Raw genomic sequence first — 8,550 nt, forward strand, 5'->3', positions numbered from 1 at the left:
TTTTACAGATCATGCGATTAAATCAACTTATCTATTAGTCAACAAAGTCGTATGAGTGCTAGTCGACTAAGAACGTCTTTGGTAGAGGACAGCTCTATATTTGTGATTCCTGTTTAAAGATTTATGTCTCCAGTAGGAACGGAGGATCTTGAGACTAAGAGCCAGAGAGTTGGACTGACACGCAGGTTTTGGTCTTTTCATGGTGTTTGTTGACAGTAATAAAAATACACTTTGTGAAACACTAAGTGAGGAGGAAGAGGATAGGTTTATTAAAAACATAGATCTTTATAATAACATGATTCAAAGAGATGATATATGCGCTGGTGTCCTGTGCATTGTTAGTGGTGGTTAGCTTAGATAAGGGGAGGGCCTGGCAGTGCGGTTATTTCCTGGTCTCTGCCCACATGTGGTTCCCCCCCAGCCACACACTAAGGCTTGGGGAGGTTATAAAAGCCGAGGGGGTGATTAAGAAGCAGGAATAATGGCCTCCACAAAACTAGGAATGTGTTTAACTGCTACAGCGGCTCCGGAATCGCTCTAAATCGGACTGCCGCCGCTAATATCAGGAATTATTCTGCTGCTCTTGAGCAGCGAACGTTACAGGGGTTTTAACATGATTTTCAAAAGGAACTGGCCCTGGGAAAACATGAGAAGCATAGGCAGGATGTACTGTAGGTTTATGATTTATGTCTGAGGGTGACCCGGGAGGATTTAGGTTGGGTATATCTAGAGCTATGCCGACCTACCCGCCATTTCCGCATTGTTGGAGTTTGGTGGATCCTTCTAAATCCAGGATTAGAAAAGTCAAATATACAAACACCTTCACCTCGCCTCTCTTTCTCACCAAGAAGAGAGAGAGACAGACAGACCGTCGGCTGCTACCTGCCTGCGAAGCATGCCCAAACCCCAAACCCCATCACTTTCCTCATTACCGGAGCTTCATGGCTTTTTAGGGCTCTGTGCTTTATCTGGGATTTCACATTTCCCAGCCTGCCACTTGACATGGCTCACCCAGCTGCCAGCAATCAAGTAGCATAGGGCAGCAGCGGGGCCGGCTGAGTCTTCAGGCTGCACCTTGATTTGAGAATTGCACATCACAGCCACTGGCCCCGCTAAGCTTCGGTAATTACAGGCCACACATCCCATCATGCCTCCAACCCTATTTCTACCCCACATCATACACTGACCTGGCATAATGGGTGGACGGGAAGGGGGGTGCATACAGGGAGATAGAGATGGTCACGGGTCAGGGGTGGATTCTACGGATGTGGATCTGTGCCTCAAAAGGCATAAAGTGTGACAGTGTTGAAAAAAGGAGTGGGAATATGCTCCATTAAGCATCCATACTGCCAATCTTAGATTGTTGCGTGTATGGAAGATCCTCGCGTGTGTTTTTTATGCGTTTCTGCGTGCATGTACGTGTGCGCTAGCAATCTACAGTACACACATTGTCTGTGTGTGTGCCCTAATTGAGAGGTAAGCAAAAAAGTTGCCTTTAAAGTTGCCAATAAATATCCTGCCAGTAATGTTAAACACCTGCCCGTAAAGCCCAGAGGAATGCTAAATGAAACCAAGTTGCAGAGCCTGTCTCCTGTCTGGGGTCTCAAGTCAAGACAGCAGGATTTGTAATGGCTGTATCCAGGATTATTGAGTTCAAGCAGAACAGCCAGGAAGCAAGAAAAAGAACATGACGTGACCGGCACTGCTTTTGCTCCCTCTTAACGGCCAGTGCGACGACTCATGTGTGTCCCCCTTTACAGTGCAGAGTAGTACTCTTCAATGTAATTGCGCAGCAGAATTAATGCTAAAACTTTTGGCATCAAAAACATGTCAAACACACATCATGGCAGGTTTATTTTTTACCACCACTCTCACAGCTGAGCGATCAAAGCTCCACATGTAGGGTTGTATAAAACTAGTGGACATATGGGTGTTGAAACAAAACGTGTTCCCAGTGTTCTTTGTGCGAGTGTGAGCTAGATAAAGTAAGACAGATGATTACCGCAACTCAAAACATGCCCCCCTGATCTTTTCGCCCCAGTGTCACATACCCATAAAATACTCACACATGCCTGTACATGCACAAAGATAACCGTGCACACATGCACTAATGCACAGACATTCACAAAGATACGATGTCAGGGCAGGAAGAGGCTCTCAAGCCTCCAGGGGTGAAAAAGAGCATCTGACCCCAGAAGCCAGAGACGCTGCCGTTTGGCCTCGTCTCTGGTTTCCATTCCCTAAAGTCCTGACGCCTTTCCTCCTGCTGCACCTGTCGAGCGCCAATAGACCCCCTGCCCGGACCCTTTCACCACGGAGAATATATGGCCCTGCTCCCTGGTCCAGTCTGGCTAATTGCTACTGGCCTCAAACTGGCCCCAAACGCCACGACGGGACGGGGCGTTTAGCTGCTGTTGCCACCCTGAGGCCCAGCTCAGCAGTCCTCCCTCTCTCTAGTGCCCCTCCACTCCTCAACAAGGGCCAGATAAGGCTGACCGAGCACAAGCATTTACTTCCAGAGTCGCAGGCTGCCCCATTCAACTCAGAGATTAAGCACTGCTGTCTACACGCAACCATGAATAATGAAGCTATCACTCCAGACAGGCAGGCAACAGCAGCGTGAGTTATACACACCAGTAATCCCGTAGGCAGCTGCACACGCGTGCCCAACGTATACAGTAGCAGCACCACTGTATGGCTCATACATTATTTCACATTGCAGAAGACTCGCTTAGAGACAATTAAAGGTCTTCAGTAGCCTTGAGTTTGTGTATCTTCAACTTAGCTTCGCTATCACCTTACAATAGAACAGTTCATTGAGGTGAAAAGCAGAGGGGCCAAGGTGCAAAGAAGAGTTACATGGCCCCACTACACGCTCATTTTGCACAAGTGCCTTTGGAAACTTCTTCAAATAACATTGTCCTGTCGACTCAAACAGAGATTTATTTGTTAGTATCTTTGCAGACAGTAATCAGCACTGAAATGGGGCATAGTTGTATTGTGAGACATCAACATAATATATGTGTGGATACGTGTAAATATACCTATGAATGTGGTAAAGGTTCAGTTCAACTGCTACATTTAAAGGACCAGTGTGTAACAATCAGGAGGATCTATTGGCAGAAATGGAATATAATATTAATAAGTATGTTTTCTTTAATGTATAATCACCTGACAGTAAGAATCGTTGTGTTTTTGTTACCTTAAAATTAGCCATTTACATCTACATAGGGAGCAGGTCCACTTCATGGACTCTGCCATGTTGCACCACCTTGTTTCTACAGTAGCCCAGAACGGACAAACCAAACTGTTAACTTTTCCTGCTTGGGCCGGAGTCGATAATGTTACTCGTTCCCGTCGCCGCCGCTCTCTCTCTCTTGCTTCACCACTCACTTCTCATGTACACACAGACTCTAAGCATGGACTATGCTCCAAATGACTTACTCTTACAACAACTGGCTCTAGAGAGGGCCATTTCGCGTCTGCCACCTTCTCATTACATCCCGACAGCAATCAATAAATCAAATGTTCTGACAAAGAAAAGAAAAAAAATGGTATCTGTGGCTGTCACAGGACTGTAATAAGCCAGTTTTTTGTTTGTTGTTCATAATGATAATTTGGGGGGAGTGGTTTTGGAGAGAGGCCTGAACGGACGGACTGTCAGTGTTGCCAAATTGGTGACTGTCTCGCTACATTTAGGGACTTTTGGAGATAGTGATGCTAGCTAGCTTTCATTGAAAAAAAGATAGCAACACTGGGCTGGGTTTTTTGGTTGGATCATTTTTAAAATCTAGCATACTCTTGCTAGTTTCTCAAGATTACCAACCCTAGCTTTAGTTGGTTATTTGCAAATGTGGACTATAAGGAGAAATGTAACATCTGCCAGTAGCAACAATATTAATTTAACAGAAATCAAATGCTAGGTATAGTTGAAGATGTGGCTGTATATTATCATAAATAATTATTACCTGTAAAAGGCAAACTATGAAGTCTCCACCCCGTGTAACGGTACGTGTCCACCGGGGCGTTTTTTATTGTGAGGGCATGCGCCGCTTCCCAGCATTGGACGCTGAGTGGGCTGCCATTAGACACAACTCACTCGGCACCTGATTGGACGAACGCTTTCCCTCCGTGGGCTGCTGCTCTCAGCTGTCAAACCGGAAGCAGTACGAAGGCTCGTTTGGAAACTTTCTTCGCTTATTTCAGGAAAATAGTTCACCGAAATGTGTTTCTGAAAACATTTGAGGCCACGCAGTTGCTGAATCTGTCTTTATTTTGGATCAACAACGTTTATTTAAAAAGATTCTCGGGAGTTTCGTGAGGCGGCGAGTCGCGTCGGACGCTCGTGATTTGCATAAAGTAGACTAGCCCTCAATTTTATGCAAATGAGGAACGGCTGTCGTGATGCTCCGTCTCTCGAATCGCGCCGTCACGCTACCAGAATGCATTGCACGGCTGCTTACATAGACAGTGAATGGGAAGCGTGGAAAGGACACGTACCATAAGGTTAAGTCCTAGCAGTCGGGACAGAAGGTGGTGAGGCGACGCGTTCTCATCCCAACTCGTCACATATTGGCGCTTTGTCAGAACCCTCGGCGTCACTTTTTGGTCGCAGTAAACACGTGCTTAATGTTGTCAAGTACACAAAAACACTTGCTTAGCTTCAGGCAATAAAACCACTTTAAGTTACGTTTAGGAAAAAACAACATGGTTGGGCTTAAAACTACTACGTTCGTACGGTTGTGAACATGGGACACAAACTAACAGCTGATCGTAACGTGACGCACGGGACACTAATGATGAAAACCTTGTGTTTGATGTTTAATGTTGATGTAAGTTTAGTGTTGTACATTTATCAATAAAAATAATTTTTCGAAGTGCAGTTTGATTATCAGTGTAGATATTATACCTCTTTTATATTATCATATATACCACCAAAGCCATCCTGAGCCATCAAACTGTACAACACCTCTCTAAGGATGGGGGGGGGGGGACAAAGGAGGACGGTCTGCAGGACAGATAATAATGCACACAGTGCACTTTCATAGACTAAGCTACTGGAGTTACCCTGCACTATACTCATTTTTAACAGTCTCTTCTGCACTTTTTTAATAGTCGTGTATCACAGCTGTTACCCTGCACTATATTCAGTTTGAACAGTTTTCTTCATCTCCTTGTATTTTTTATATCTGGTATATTTTTGTTGTACTTTGTACTTTGCACTACTAACTTTTTTACTGCCCTTTTTACTAACATGTTTTTGCACTATAGAACTGTGATGCTGGAAACTTGAATTTCCCTCGGGATCAATAAAGTTACTATCTATCTATTTATAAGTTGTTTGAGCAATTTTGAGGTTGACATCATTTGTTACACAGATTTGGTGCTAAATTTAACCATTCTTTACCACTTAAGAATTGATCAAAAATTATCAAAAATCCCTCCAAAATACCACATTAAGACACCAAGACTTTGAGGAACACCATAGAAAAAGCCATGCTGTGATTTGGTATCAAAGCTTTGGACATTTTGAGATTTCTGCAAGAATTATTATTTTTCTTTAATACTAACTTTTTTACTGCCTTTTTTTACTAACATGTTTTTGCACTATGGAACTGTGATGCTGGAAACTTGAACTTCCCTCGGGATCAATAAAGCTACTATCTATCTATCTATCTATCTATCTATCTATCTATACATTTATTTCTTCTGTGTTTTTTTTTTTTTGCCTCTAGTAATAATATTACTATGTGCATAAATTATAATATAGTATTACGCATGTTTTCCCAAACATCTTTGTAACCTTTAATAGTGGGATCAACCCCTCCCTCCCAGCAGTAGCAGCTGTACCTGACGTGAGGCTGGATAATAGCAGACAACCACGTGACTGCAGCACTTTTCGTCTGGATGCACGGCAGGGTCTGTCAGAGCCTCCCTGGTGAGGACGACAAGCAGCACACACACGCACACTGACTGGACGGATAAAAATAGACGCCATTCATTCATGTTTTTGGGGGGAGGAGGACGCTTTACAAAAAAGCTACACATCCAAACTTGGTAAACTTCATCACAACCTGCTTGTTTATTCATCACCAATCAGCTCTTTTAAAACAATGTTTACTGTCTCCAAATGCGCACACAGACCTGCAGCCCTGCGCTGCATCCACTCTCCTCCCTATATACTGCCCAGTCCAAACAGTCTCTTACCATCATCGCACCATCATCATAAGAGCGACACAGACACAATGCATTCATTCACAACAACAAGTCGTATCGCTATGAACTGCGTTAGAGAGAAGGGGCAAAAAGTATGGCACCGTATCTGAACTTGCAATGAATGAAAGTGACGGAATTAAAGCACTCAAGTCAGCAGGCGACTCACTCAGCCTCCAGTGCGTCTGTCTCTGTCTGTCTCGCCTGTGTGGCGCTCTCTCTGCTGCATCCTTCAGTGAGCATCACTTTGTGCGAGGCATCCTCCTTTTTTTTTTTAACAAACACCGTTTTCCTGGACATCCTACAGACAAGTCCGTCCTGCGACATCATTTTTTTTAGTTTGGACCCCGTTGATGTCACTTCCTGCTCGGGTAATAAATAGCCTCTGTACAAATGAGCACAGGGGATGAATGTTGGAGAGGGGTGCTCGAGGAGGGGAGTTGTCGAGGTCACGCGGCAGGCAAGTTCACGAGGTCACGAGATTTCCAGACCCAGACAAGAACCGAGTTAGTCTTTTAAGAAATGACAGCCCATCATCCCATCTGACTCATTCCAATTGCGCCCCTATACTTTTTATATAAGCAGTCACATCCACATCATCCTACCACCCCTCCTGTGATGATGCGCCGACGAGTTTCATTTCCTGGTACGCTGTGCGCATTTTACGGCCATGCACGCAAAGTTATGTAATGATGAAATGATCGTCACTATGGTTGTTTTTTTGACGGTGCATCACATCACAACACGGAAAAGCAATACGATCAAAACACATAATGGGTCTTTAAAAAAAAAAAAAGGTTTCACAAAGTCCTGGGACACCTGTTGAAGTCACATTAGAATAATGATACATTTAAAAAAAAAGAGGTATGTAGTTAAATTCAGGTTTTTCAGTTTAAAATGGGCTTGTTTTTGGACTTTATGACTCACTTCATTTGCTTAAAGTGTCTTGACACACATTCAATACAGCCTGGAAGAGTCATGAGGGCACATATTTCTATTCTGCAAGACTGATTGCTCTTGTCCTGATGAGATGTATACGCACGCTGAGGTGCAGGATGATGGGTGATGGAAGCTGAGGGTCTGAGGGTTTGACTCCTGCTAAGAGCGCTCTCCTCTTTCCTCGCCCAGGTCTCTCCTCTTTACCTTTGAACCCCAGGCCCAGCAGCAGCCCATCTCTGATCTGAGGGTGTCCTCTTACCCCCGTCCCCTCGCAGGCCCCTTGTGATAGATGACCATCAGCATGCCAATACTGCACAATATTTCAATTTCCTGCCCAGGAAAGAGGAATTTAAGGGGTTGAGTGAAGTTCAGAGGCACAGTGTGGTGCCTCCAGCTCCAACAACCAGCCCCCCCACCCCCTCCAGCCTCGTACTGAAGACCCAAGATCCAAACACTGAGCGGAGAACATTCCAGAAACCAGGTCCTCTCTGTGTCAACAAAACAACCCCTGCTGCCACCGTCCTGCCTGACAGACAGCAGAGTAGAGGACACTGACGGGAGATCCAACAAGCCTCTGTGAGTGCAATATTACAAAGAGATTGTTTTATTGAAAAGTGGATGGGGCCTGTTAGTTAGCCTGCATGGTATTGGCCTGTTGTGCTACTTCTCATATACTGTAACAATATTTCTGAAAGAGAAATGTACTCAAATGCAAAGATAATGAAGCTGTGTTTGACTTTGTTATATGGATTAGTTATATTTATATGCCACGGTGATTCAAACAAACAGGATTATGTACACAATGTGAGTAAGGCGGGCGGATATCCAGTATGTGTAGGACTGTGTGCTGGTGCATGCTGCAGCCTGTATACAAGTATACATGCATGCGTGCAGTGTAGTATTTTTTGATAGGAAGACGCTCTCATGTGGCTCTGTTGTAAAGGTCTACGATTGGTTGGATTAGTCGGAGGGCTGTGGTGAAGCAGGAGGAGAGGCAGCGAGGCAGGCAGTGCGACCTAGTGGTAGAAGAGGGGTGTGTGGGGCAGAGGGGAGTCACATACAAATACACACTTCCTATCTCGCTCATAGACACGCTGTCACGCAAAACACACGCTCACAATCAAACCCACATGCTTTGTTAATTAGCTGTGTAGTAATTTATCTCCTTGAAACACATGCTCTTAACCTCTAACCCATGTTTTTGATCTAATGTCCTCAATACTCAAGATAGTGTTCCAGGTTTAAAAATAACGGATAATTCCCTGCAACCCACCCACGTACACGACTTAACGCTCTCTAACCAGGTTTGTACGCATTTGTTATGTCAGCCCACCCTCCTAGCCCCTCCACCTTACACCCCCCCACCCTCTCGTACTCCCGTCCTCCCACAGCCAAGCC

The 8,550-nt window shown here is 44.7% G+C and overlaps 1 protein-coding gene across 9 annotated transcripts in view; it reads right to left on the bottom strand.

Moving 5' to 3' along the window:
• The window catches only part of zic6 (zic family member 6), a 101,211-nt gene extending 94,378 nt beyond the window's left edge, over window positions 1-6,833 (bottom strand). For all 9 annotated transcript variants that reach the window (XR_005208203.1, XR_005208200.1, XR_005208204.1 and 6 more), the window contains exon 1: window positions 6,383-6,833. The gene's annotated coding sequence lies outside the window, so the exon portion shown is untranslated. The remainder of the gene's footprint in view (window positions 1-6,382) is intronic.
• Window positions 6,834-8,550: the final 1,717 nt, after the last annotated feature.

This window comes from Sebastes umbrosus, chromosome 9 (genome assembly GCF_015220745.1).
Source record: "Sebastes umbrosus isolate fSebUmb1 chromosome 9, fSebUmb1.pri, whole genome shotgun sequence".
Taxonomy (NCBI): domain Eukaryota; kingdom Metazoa; phylum Chordata; class Actinopteri; order Perciformes; family Sebastidae; genus Sebastes; species Sebastes umbrosus.